General features: G+C 41.4%; 1 protein-coding gene across 2 annotated transcripts in view; it reads right to left on the bottom strand.

Moving 5' to 3' along the window:
* The window catches only part of LOC132231111 (selection and upkeep of intraepithelial T-cells protein 7-like), a 46,429-nt gene extending 34,523 nt beyond the window's left edge, over positions 1-11,906 (bottom strand). The window contains exon 1 of one of the 2 annotated variants that reach the window (XM_059689663.1): positions 11,663-11,906. The gene's annotated coding sequence lies outside the window, so the exon portion shown is untranslated. The remainder of the gene's footprint in view (positions 1-11,662) is intronic. The other variant, XM_059689664.1, reaches the window with a different exon arrangement.
* Positions 11,907-12,484: the final 578 nt, after the last annotated feature.

Below are 12,484 nucleotides of genomic sequence, written 5' to 3'. Positions count from 1 at the left end.
CTTTTATTAGATAGGACTAGAGGGGCTGAGGGGCGGGGATGGGGGGTCCCTCAGCCCGGCCTGTGCCCTCTCACAGCCTGGGACCCCTCGGGAGATAAAGACTTGCTGGCTTAGGCCTGCTCCCGGGGGGCAGAGGACATGCCCAATCCCTAGGTGCAGCCCCTGGTCGGGCTCAGAACAGGGCCGATTGGGGAGTTGGGGCGCCACCCCCTGTCATGCACAGAGCAGGGCAGATTGGGAGGTTGCAATGCCACCCTCAGTCATGCTCAGGGTAGGGCCGATTCGGGGGTTGGGGCACCGCCCCCTGTCACACTCAAGGCATGGTTGATGGGGAGGTTGCTGCGCCACCCCTTGTCACGCACAGAGCAGGGCCGATCAGGGGGTTGGGGCTCCTTACCCTGTCACGCACAGAGCAGGGTTGATCAGGGGGTTGAGGAGCTCCCCCCCGTCACTCACAGAGTAGGGCCAATAGGGGAATTGGGGCACCGCCCCCTGTCACATGCAGAGCAGGGCCCATGGGGGGAATGGGGGGTGGGGCGCAGCCCTCTATCACCCACAGAGCAGGGCCGATCAGGGGGTTGGGGCGCCGCCACTCTCACACTCAGGGCAGGGCTGATGAGGAGTTTATGGCTCTACCCCGTCACACACAGAGCAGGGCCCGTGGTGGGGGCGGGGGTGGTTGGGGCGCTGCACCCTGTCACACACAGAGCCACAGGGCAATCAGGGGGTTTGGGAGCTCCCCCCTGTCATGCACAGAGCAGGGCTGATCAGAAGGTTGGGGCGCCTTCCCCTGTCACGCTGATTCTGGTGCTGGGAGGCATATTACCCTTTTACTATATAAGATAGAGGCCTGGTGCATGGGTGGGGCTGGCTGGTTTGCCCTGAAGGGTGTCCTGGATCAGGGTGGGGGTCCCCACTGGGGTGCCTGGCCAGCCTGGATGAGAGGATGATGGCTATTTGCAGCTGGTCACACACCCTTCAGGGTGGGGGTCCCCACTGGGGTGCCTGGCCAGTCTGGGTGAGGGGCTGAGGGCTGTTTTCAGGCTCGCAGGTGACTGAAGCTCCCAACTGCTCCTTTTTTTCTTTTTCTTTTTATTCTGGGCCAGCTTTAGCTCTGGCTCCAGCTCTGAGGCCTCTGCTGGGTTCTGTAATTGAGACACTATATCAACTCCAGCTCTGAGATCCCAGCTCACTGAAAGCTGGTTTCTGGGGTTTTGTTGATCTTCTATATTTGTTACAATGTTTCAGACTGCAGGCTCAGAGGCATGCAGCGGCAGGCGAGGAACGTTGGAGTCCTCCATCACTGAAGCAAGCAAGCCTCATGTTAGTTTCAAGCTGCCTGGCTGCCAGCCGCCATCTTGGCTGGCAGTTAATTTGCATATCGCCCTGATTAGCCAATGGGAAGGGTAGCAGTCATACGCCAATTACCATGTTTCTCTTTTATTAGATAGGATAGATTATTTTACACTAGAGGCTGGTGCATGAAATTTGTGCATGGGGCGGAGGGAGTCCTCTCAGCCCAGCCTGCATCCCCTCAGGGGATGTCCGACTGCCCGTTTAGGCCTGATCCCGGGGATCAAGTCTAAACTGGCAGTTGGACATCCCTCTCACAATCCTGGACTACTGCCTCCTAATAGCTCACCTGCCTGCCTGCCTGGTTGCCCCTAACTGCACCCCCTCTGCTGACCTGATTGCCCCTCACTGCCTCTGCATGCTGGCCTGATCACCTCTTACTGCCCCCCCAACTGCTGGCCTGGTTGCCCCCAACTTCTCCCCTGCTGTCCTGGTCACCCCCCAACTGCCCCCACCCCCCACCAGCCTGGTTGCCCCTCATGACCTCCCGCCATTGGCCTGGTTGCCCCACGCAGCCTGCTGTTCAGTCATTTGGTTGTCTCTCACTAACCCCCCTGCCAGCCTGGTCATAGGCATGAGGGTTAATTTGCATATTACCTCTTTATTATATAGGATATCTGACAGATATGACAAATGATTATAAACAACACTCACCCACTGGACCAGTGGTTCTCAACCTGTGGGTCGCGACCCCTTTGGCGGTCGAACGACCCTTTCACGGGGGTTGCCTAAGACTATCCTGCATATCAGATATTTACATTACGATTCATAACAGTAGCAACATTACAGTTATGAAGTAGCAATGAAAATAATTTTATGGTTGGGTCACAACATGAGGAACTGCATTTAAAGGGCCAGAAGGTTGAGAACCACTGCACTAGACTATTCACATCCCAGTGTGTGGAGGTAAGTTGGTAGGTTGGTAGGTTGGCATACCCTCAAGAAAAGCATAATACAATTTCCAAAAAGATGTAATGATCTCTAGATAACTCCCTCCTTTACCACTCCTATTCAGAATCAGTAACTTAAACCTTGAATCTATGAAAGACAAATACATATTTTTAAAGGTAAGTGATAAGAGAAATAAAAGCACATGTCTATATTAAGACTTGTATCCAAGTGTTAATAATGGCTTTGTTTGTAAAAGTTAAGAACTGGAAGTAATAGCCAATAACTAGAAATGGACAAACAAGTGGTACATCTATATGATGTAATATACTCAACAAGAAAAAGGAATTAACCATTTTACAAAGGATTGTGCCGTGTTAAAGAAGTCAGACAGAAAAAGTGGTTCATACTATGTGAATACATAAATATAAAATTCTAGAAATTGCAAGTAATCTCTGTGGTTGTTTGAGGAGGGGAAAATGAAGAGGAAAGAATATTACAAAAGTGCTTGACTTTTCCATCATTTTGGAGAATGATGGATATGTTTATTATATTGATTAGAGATAGTTTCACAGGGTATACATATGTAAAACTTAAATTATTCACTTTAAGCATATGTAGTTTGTTGTAGGTCAATTATAACTCAATAAATCTTTTTTGTAAAGTCTATTTAAAATACAATTAAAATAATAATAATATTTTATGAAGTATTTATATTTAATAACTGTACTATTTATATCATGTCTAAAACATTGGCCTCACTGTAAGTTTTCCTCGAGTTGTTTAAAAAAAGAGACTGGGGCCTTGGCTTGGTGGTTCAGTTGGTTGGGGCATTGGGGCATACTCCTGTGAAACCGACCAAAGGTTCTCTCTCTCTCTCTCTCTCTCTCTCTCTCTCTCTCTCTCTCTCTCTCAATAAAAACATGTCCTTTGGTGATGAAAAATGAAAAGAGAGACTGGAAATGGGGTACTATTTCTGGTATCCAGTGCAAAAAGAATCAGTTTTTAATTATTAGCAAGCCAATACTAACATTTGAAAACAGATCTTAATCTCTCCTTCTGTACCATTAACAGTGTATAGAAATGCCATAGATTTCTTGGCGATAATTTTGTATCCTGCTACATTGTCGAATTCATTTATTAAGTCTAATAATTTTTGATGGAGTCTTTCGGGTTCTCTATGTACAGTATCATGTCATCTGCAAATAAGAACGGTTTTACTTCTTCTTTTCCAATTTGGATGCTTTTTATTTCTTCTTCTTGTCTGATCGCAATGGCTAGTACTTTCAGTACTATATTGAACAGGAGTGGTGAGAGGGGGTATCCCTGACTTGTTCTTGTTCTTAGGGGAAATGGTTTTATTTTTTGCCCATTGATTATGATGTTGGCTGTGGGTTTGTCATACATATGGCTTTTATTATGTTGAGGTATGATCCTTCTATTCCCACCTTGCTGAGAGTTTTTATCAAGAAAGGGTGTTGGATTTTCTCAAATGCTTTTCTGCATCAATTGATATGACTATGTTGTTTTTATCTCTTAATTTGTTTATGTGATTTATCACGTTTATTGATTTGTGGATATTGTACCACCCTTGCATCCTTGGGATAAATCCCTACTTGGACATGGATCATTCTGATGAACTACTGAACCAGATTTGCTAGAATTTTGTTGAGGATTTTGGCATCTATGTTCATGAGGGATATTGGCCTGTAATTCTCTTTCATTGTGCTGTCTTTATCTGGTTTTGTTATTAGGGTGATGCTAGATTCATAGAATGAGCTTGCAAGTGTTCCTTCCTCTTGAATTTTTTGGAATAGTCTGAGGAGGATAGGTTTTAGTTCTTCCTTAAATGTTTGGTAAAACTCCCCTGTGAAGTCGTCTGGCCCTGGGCTTTTGTTTACTGGAAGCTTTTTGATGACTACTTCAATTTCTTTCATAGTTATTGGCCTATTGAGATTTTTAGATTCTTCCTGATTAAGTTTTGGAATGTTGTATTTTTCTAGGAATATGTCCATTTCCTCCAGGTTGTCTAGTTTGTTGGAGTAGAGTTGTCCATAGTATTTTTTAACAATCCTTTTTATTTCTGTGGGGTCTGTTGTTATTTCTCTTCTTTCATTTCTGATTTTGTTTATTTGGGTCCTCTCTCTTTGTTTCTTGGTGAGCCTGGCAGAGGTTCATTAATCTTGTTTATCCTTTCAAAGAACCAGCTCTTGGTTTTGTAGATCTTATGTATTGTTTTTTCGGAAAACACATATATAATCACATATTGTTTTTGTGATTAATCACTATGCTTTAATTATGTTCAATTTGTGAAAATGAAATTGGGGGTCACCACAACATGAGGAACTGTATTAAAGGGTTGCGGAATTAGGAAAGTTGAGAACCACTGGTCTAGAGGATTATTCCAGTGATGTCAGTTGTGTATTAAAGTCCCATACTATGATTATATTGTTGTCGATCTATCCCTTGATATCTCCCAGGAGTTGTTTTTTTTTTTAATGTATTTGGGTGCTCCTGCTTTTGGTGCATTATATGTTTATCAGGGTGATATCCTCTTGTTGTATCAATCCCTTTAGTATTATGAAGTGGCCTTCCTTATCTCTGTTATGGCCTTCACTTTGAGGTCTATTTTGTCAGATATAATTATTGCTACCCCAGCATTTTTTTTTTCATTTCCATTTGCCTGAAAGATATTTTCCATCCCTTCACTTTTAGTCTGTGTGAGTCCCTTACTCTGAGGTGGGTCTCTTATAGATAGCATATATATGGGTCATGTTATTTTATCCATTCAGCCACTCCACGTCTTTTGATTGGAGCATTTAGTCTATTTACGTTTAAAGTTATTATTGAAAGGTACTTGTTTGTAGCCATTTTTATTTTTTGTGCTTGTTTTCTTTCTTAGCTTTTTATTTCTTCTTTTTACACCACCCCCCTTAGCATTTTTTGCATTGCTGGCTTGGTGGTTATAAACTCCCTTAGCCTTTTTTTGGTCTGTGAAGCTTCTTATTTCCCATTCAATTTTGAATGATAGTCTTGCTGGGTAGAGTATTCTTAGGTTCAGTCCCTTGCTTGCATCACTTTGTAAGGTTCTTTCCATTTTTCTCTAGACAGATGTGTTTCTGTTGAGAAATAATTTGATAATCTAATGGGAGATCCCTTGTATGTAACTTTCTGCCTTTCTCTTGCAGCCTTTAAGATTCTCTCTTTGTCCTGAACATTTGCCATGGTAATTATGATGTGTCTTGGTGTGGGTCTTTTTGGGTTCATCTTGTTTGGGACTCTCTGTGCTTGTATGACTTTTTTCTTCCCCATTTCAGGGAAGTTTTCTGACATTATTTCTTCAATTAGGTTTTCTAACCCTTGTTCCTCTTCTTGTTGTTCTGGCACCCCTATTATTTGTATGTTGCTTCGTTTCATGTTGTGCCATAGCTCCCTTAGGCTCTCCTCCTGTCTTTTAATTTTTTTTCTCCAATTACAGTTCAGTTTGTGCGTGTTTTGCTTCCCTGTCTTCTAATTCACTAATTCGGCCCTTTGCTTCTTCTAGTCTACTTTTGAAACTTTCCATGGTGTTTTTTTATTGCAGTTATATTACTCTTCATTTCATCTTGATTCTTAGATAAGGTATTGATTGTTTAATCGATCCCATTTACCATTGCACCAAAAAAATTAAGATACCTAGGGATAAACTTAACTAAGGAGGTAAAATACCTATATGCAGAAAACTACAGGACACTGGAAAAAATGATAGAGGAAGACAAACAGATGGAATAACATACCGTGATCATGGATTGGTAGAATCAAGATCATCAAAATGTCCATACTAGCCAAAGCAATCTATAGATTCAATGTACTCCCCATTAAAATACCAACCACATATTCCACAGACCTAGAATGAACTTTCCAAAAATTCATCTAGAATAAAAAAAAAAAAAAAGAACCCGAATAGCTGCAGCAATCCTGAGGAAGGGGAACACAAAGTAGGTGGGATCTCAATACCATATATCAAGCTGTATTACAAAGCCACTGTTCTCAAAACAGCCTGATACTGGCACAAGAACAGACATATAGGAGAAAACAAGATGGCAGCATAGGTAAACATCTAAAATTGCTGCCTCGCACAACCATTTCAAAAATACAACTAAAAGACAAAATGTACATCATCCAAAACCACAGGAAGGCTGGCTGAGTGCAACTAGAAGGAAAGAGAAAAGCACACTGAGACTCAGAGGAGGTGTGGAAGTAAAGTGCAGAGGTACGGAGGTGCACGTGGAAAGGGCTGGCAACTGAGGACACAGTTGTCTTTTTCAATCGGGAGGGAGTCACAGCTCCTGACTGCTCTGAACTCCAGTTCTGGGTGAGTCTCTGGGGACCCTGACACATACAAGGAGAAACTGGACTGTCTGGCAGTGGGTGTAACTCAAGGGCTGCTTTCTCTCAGAAGTGCTTGCAGCGATTACTGTGGGACACTGAGACCTGGGGCCTCTTAGGGCAGGACTGAGGATCAGCCATAGCTGTTTGCTCCACCCTGTTGATTCCCTGAGACGCCACCCCACCCAAGCTGCAGCAGAGGCTTTTGCATATGAATGGCCTGCCCTTTGCAATCTAAAATTACCTAACAAACTGCAGCTGGGTCAGAGAAACCCAGAAATTCCAAAAGAAGGCCCAAGGCCCCACATCAGCTTGTATTGCTTCACAGCTGGGCCTCATCTGGGAACCTCCAAATCCCAAACAAAGAATAGGAATCTACAGATCTCTCCATAGCTCCTGCTGGGTAGCCTCAGGAAGAGGCTAAATTAGCACCTCCTTAGAGATCCAAGAGTCAGTGTACACAGTGGTCAGAATGGGACCATCCAGATTACAACTCCTCAGATCCATAAGGGACACACTCAGGGGGCAGACTCAGTGAGCACCAAAGTCCCACTGAAGCAAGTCTTGCCCCATAAGGGTGTCTCTAGCACTGTTCTCCCACTGTAGACACAGCTGATTCTCATAGTCAATTGGCCTGGAGGTCAATTCCTCCCAGTGATACCAACTACAATCAAGGCTTGACTACAACAAGACTGTGCACACAGCCCACAAAGGGGTGCACCAAGAGTGCCCACCTCAGGTAATTGGGAGGCTGAGCCACTGGGTCTGATAGGACACCTAGCACAGAAAGCCACTCTATCAACACAGAGAAGCAGCCAAAATGCGGAGACAAAGAAATAGGTCACAAATGACAGAAATGGAGGAAAGAAAACTACTGGATATAGAGTTCAAAACCACACTTATAAGGTTTTTCAAGAATCTTCTAGAAACCACAGATAAATTTAGTGAGACCCTCAATAAATCTAGTGAGACCCTCGAGGATATGAAAAAGGACCAACTAGGAATTAAGCATACACTGACTGAAATAATGAATATTATACAGAGATCCAACAACAGACTAGAGGATCGTAAGAATCAAGTCAAAGATTTGAAATACGAATAAGTAAAAAACACCCAATTAGAAAAGAAAAAAGAATCCAAAAATATGAAGATAGTGTAAGGAGCCTCTGGGACAACTTCAAATGTACCAACATCCGAATTATGGGGATGCCAGAAGAAGAGAGAGAGCAAGATATTGAAAACCTATTTGAAGAAACAATGACAGAAAACTTCCCCTACCTGGTGAAAGAAATAGACTTACAAGTCCAGGAAGCACAGAGAATCCCAGACAAAAGGAATCCAAAGAGGGCCACACCAAGACACATCATAATTAAAATGCCAATGGCAAAAGACAAAAAGAGAATCTTAAAAGCAGCAAGAGAAAGACAGTTAGTTACCTAAAGGGAGTACCCATACGATTGTCAGCTGATTTCTCAACAGAAACTATGCAGGCCAGAAGGGAGTGGCAAGAAATATTCAAAGTGATGAATACCAAGAACCTACAACCAAGATTACTTTACCCAGCAAAGCTACCCTTCAGAATTGAAGGTCAGATAAAGAGCTTCACAGATAAGAAAAAGCTAAAGGAGTTCATCACCACCAAACCAGTATTATATGAAATGCTGAAAGGTGTTCTTTAAGAAGAGGAAGAAGAAGAAAAAGGTAACGATAAAAATTCTGAACAAATACATATCTCACAACTAGTGAATCTAAAAATCAAGTGAATAAAAAATCTGATGAACAGAATAAACTGGTGAATATAATAGAATCAGGGGCATAGAAAGGGAGTGGATTGACAATTCTCAGGGGGAAAGGAGTGTGGGGGGTGCAGGAAGAGACTGGACAAAAATCATACACCTATTGATGAGGATAGTGGGGGAGGGGTAAGGGCAGAGGATGGGGTCGGATCTGGGTGGAAGGGAGCTATGGGGGGAAAAAAGAGGAACAACTGTAATAATCTGAACAATAAAGATAAAAAAGAACAGACATATAGATCAATAATAGAATAGAGAACCCAGAAATAAATACAAAACACTATGCTCAGTTAATATTTGACAAAGGAGGCATGAACATACAATGGAGTCAAGACAGCCTCTTCAATAAATGGTGTTGGCCCACCAGCAGATGAATGGATTAGAAAACTGTAGTACATCTACACAATGGAATACTATACTGCTGTAAAAAAGAAGGAATTCTTACCATTTGCAACAGCATGGATGGAACTGGAGAGCATTATGCTAAGTTAAATAAGCTAGTCAATGAAAGAAAAATACCACATGATCTCACTCATTTATGGATAATAAAGACCATTATAAACTGATGAACAAAAATAGATACAGAGGCAGAGCAGCATCGAACAGACTATCAAACTACAGTGGGAAGGCCAGGGAGGGTACGAGGGCAGGAAGGGGTGGGGTAAGATATCAACCAAAGGACTTGTATGCATGCATATAAGCATAACCAATGGACACAAGACACTGGGGGATAGGGGAGGCCGGGGGAATGTCAAGGGGGTGAAAAAAAGGAGACATATGTAATACTCTTTATAATACTTTAAGCAATAAAAAATGATATTGGGAAAATTGGACAGATACATGCAAAAAAATGAAACTAGACCAACAACTTACACCATGCACAAAAATAAACTCAAAATGGATAAAGAACTTAAACATAAGACGGGAAACTATACAAATACTAGAGGAATCCATAGGCAGCAAAATCTCGACATATGCCAAAGCAATTTCTTCACTGATACTGCTCCTAGGGCATTGAAAACTAAAGAGAAAAATAAACAAATGGGACTACATCAAAATAAAAATCTTTTGCATAGCCAAAGAGACCATCAACAAAACAACAAGAAAACCCACTGTATGGGAGAACATATTTGCCAATGTTATCACCAATAAGGGTTTAATCTCCCACATTTACAGGGAACTCATACAACTTAACAAAAGGAAGATAAACAATCCAATCAAAAAATTTGCAAAGGACCTAATAGACACTTTTTGAAATAAGACATAAGAAAGGCCAAGAGACATTAAGAACAGTATGCTATATACGCAAGATCCCTTGAAATATATGCTGTGCAGATGTTTCTTCCCTGCAGCGACTGTGTCAAGCAGCAAGGATGGACTGGCTCCCAGCAATGAGAGAGAAACATCAATAAGCTGCCTCCTGCATGTCCCCTACTGGGTATCAAGCCTGCAACCCAGGTACATGCCCTTGACCTGAATGGAACCTGGGGCTCTTTAGTGCTCAGGCCAAAGCTTCATCCACTGAGCCAAACCAGTTAGGGTTAAAAGTTGAAACTTTTATTTTCCAATCTGAATATAAACCAGTGAGTTTTTTGGCACTACACCAATCTTCATTTAAGAAGGAAAATCAATGTTTTACCCTCTAAATTTCAAAGTAAACTATCTCTTTGTTTGGCTATGGGTGGAACATACTCTTTGTAATAACTTTATCCTAGTTCATCCAAACCCAGTCAAAAGCCTAAAGAAAAATTACTTGAAGGGAAGAATTTGAGATTTAAAAACAAATTCTCTAATTTAAAAATAAATATCAAGCAATTTCAATTTTCAACAACCAATTAATTGTTATGAAGGCGAATGCCATGAAGCAAAATCACTCATAAATATTATGTGCTAAAAACATGTGAAGAAAGTAATTTAATAAAATTTAGGAACTTCAGGCACTTATGGCCAATCTCCATCTCACTGTGAATTTGAGATATTTCAGTAACACATCTATTTCTATAAAACCTTTATAATTTTATTTGTTGGCAAAGTACATCCATATTAGAATTTTAAAAATATTTGTGAGGTTCTCTATCATCCCTAATTATTTTTTTCAAAAGTGACATTTATTAGTTCAAACTTATGAGACCAAATTTTGCCCCAAAGTCATTACCTAAAGGTCCATATATAAAAAAAAAAACACAAAATCTCTTTTTCAGGTATTCAATTGAATAAAACTTAAAAAGAAAGAGAGAAGTTATAAAAAAAAGAAAAAAGAAAAAAAAGAAAGGCCAAGAGACATATGAAAACATGCTCAAAGTCACTAATCATCTGAGAGATGCAAATCAAAATGGTAATGTGGTACCATCTCACACCTGTCAGAATGGCTATCATCAACAAATCAACAAATGACAAGTGCTGGGGAGGATGTGGAGAAAAAGGAACCCTCATGCACTGCAAGTGGGAATGCAGACTGGTGCAGCCACTGTGGAGAACAGTATGGAGTTTCCTCAAAAAACTAAAAATGGAATTCCCATTTGACCCAGTAATCCCACTTCTAAGAATATATCCCAAGAAACTAGAAACAACAATTAGAAAAGATATATGCACCCCTACTTCATAGCAGCACAATTCACCATAGCAAAGATTTGGAAACAGCCTAAGAGGCCCGTCAGTAGATGAGTGGATTAGAAAACTGTGGTACATCTACACAATGTAATACTATGCTGCGGTAATAAAGGAGTTCTTACCATTCGCAACAGCATGGATGGAACTGGAGAGCACTATGCTAAGTGAAATAAGCCAGCCAGAAAAAGATAAATATCACATGATCTCACTCATTTATGCAATATAATGAACAACATAAACTGATGAACAAAAACAGATTCAGAGACAGAAACATTGATCAGACCATCAAACCTCAGAGGGAAGTTAAGGTAGGGTGGGAATAAGGGGGAGAGATCAACCAAAGTACTTATATGAATGAATATAAGCCTAACCAATGGGTAGAGACAATGTTGCGGGGGGCGGGGGGAGGGGTTGGGCATGAGTGGGGGGTGATGGCGGGGTAATGTGGGGAGAAGGACACATATGTAATAACTTAATCAATAAAGAAATTTTTAAAAAAGAAAAAGAAAGCAGATCTTCTCTTTTGAAACACCTCACTGCCTGTTAACTTTCTAAATCCCTGATACCACTGTTCTGTGATGAAAAGATTGGCAGTGAGACCTCTAAAACCATGCCTTGTCCTTAATGTCGTTCACAATCTGATCACGTACCTGAGCTACAGGATCCAGAAGAAATTTCTTTCCTGGTCCTTCAGAAAGTCACCTCAGTGCCTCAAGGTGATTCGGCTGTGCTCCTCCACCAACTGTCGGTAACAGTCAAGCGGGTACTCTGTTTGCCAGAGCTTCCACCTATTGCCTGCTGGAGGAACTTTTTTTTCTGACAATCTGAAATCAAAGACCTTTCATAGGAAAACATGCAATGTGTCTGTTTCACATATTATGAAATCTCAAATCTATTTGCAGCTAAACATTGCATCACCCAAGAAAACTCCATGTTATATTTGCAAGAGACAGGTCCCAACATGACATGCCTTAGGCTGAGATGACATCTGAGCTCAGGAGACTTTCTGTATGTGTTTTCTCTTGGTTCTTTCCTTGCCATCATGAGAATGCTGGGACGAACCTAAGGGGAATTTTGTTCTTATTAAGTTACATCTCCTTTATGTTATCTCTGTAAACACAATTTAGAGTTTCCCCCACCTCATCCACCCCTATTGAACACTCCTTTCTACTTCTCGATACCAGTGCTGCTTTCTTCCTGAAAACCATATTACATGTAATTTTGAGAAGAGCACAGACAAGCACCTGGAAAATAATATTATAAGCTTTTTTAAATTAACTAAACAATGGATTTTTTTAAATTAAGCCTCCTGGATGAGGCTTAGGTAGCCTTCTGATGGAAATTATTTGGTCCATAGGGGACTTTTAAGGATTGTGTTCTAAAAAGAGGCTGGAGCCCTGTCCGGTTTTGCTCAGTGGTTAGAGCAGCAGTTCTCAACCTGTGGGTCGTGACCCCTTTGGGGATTGAACGAC

The sequence above is a fragment of the Myotis daubentonii genome, chromosome 3 (assembly GCF_963259705.1).
Source record: "Myotis daubentonii chromosome 3, mMyoDau2.1, whole genome shotgun sequence".
Lineage (NCBI taxonomy): Eukaryota > Metazoa > Chordata > Mammalia > Chiroptera > Vespertilionidae > Myotis > Myotis daubentonii.
The sequence above is the reverse complement of the archived record's forward strand: the minus strand, read 5'-3'. Positions and strand labels throughout refer to the sequence as shown.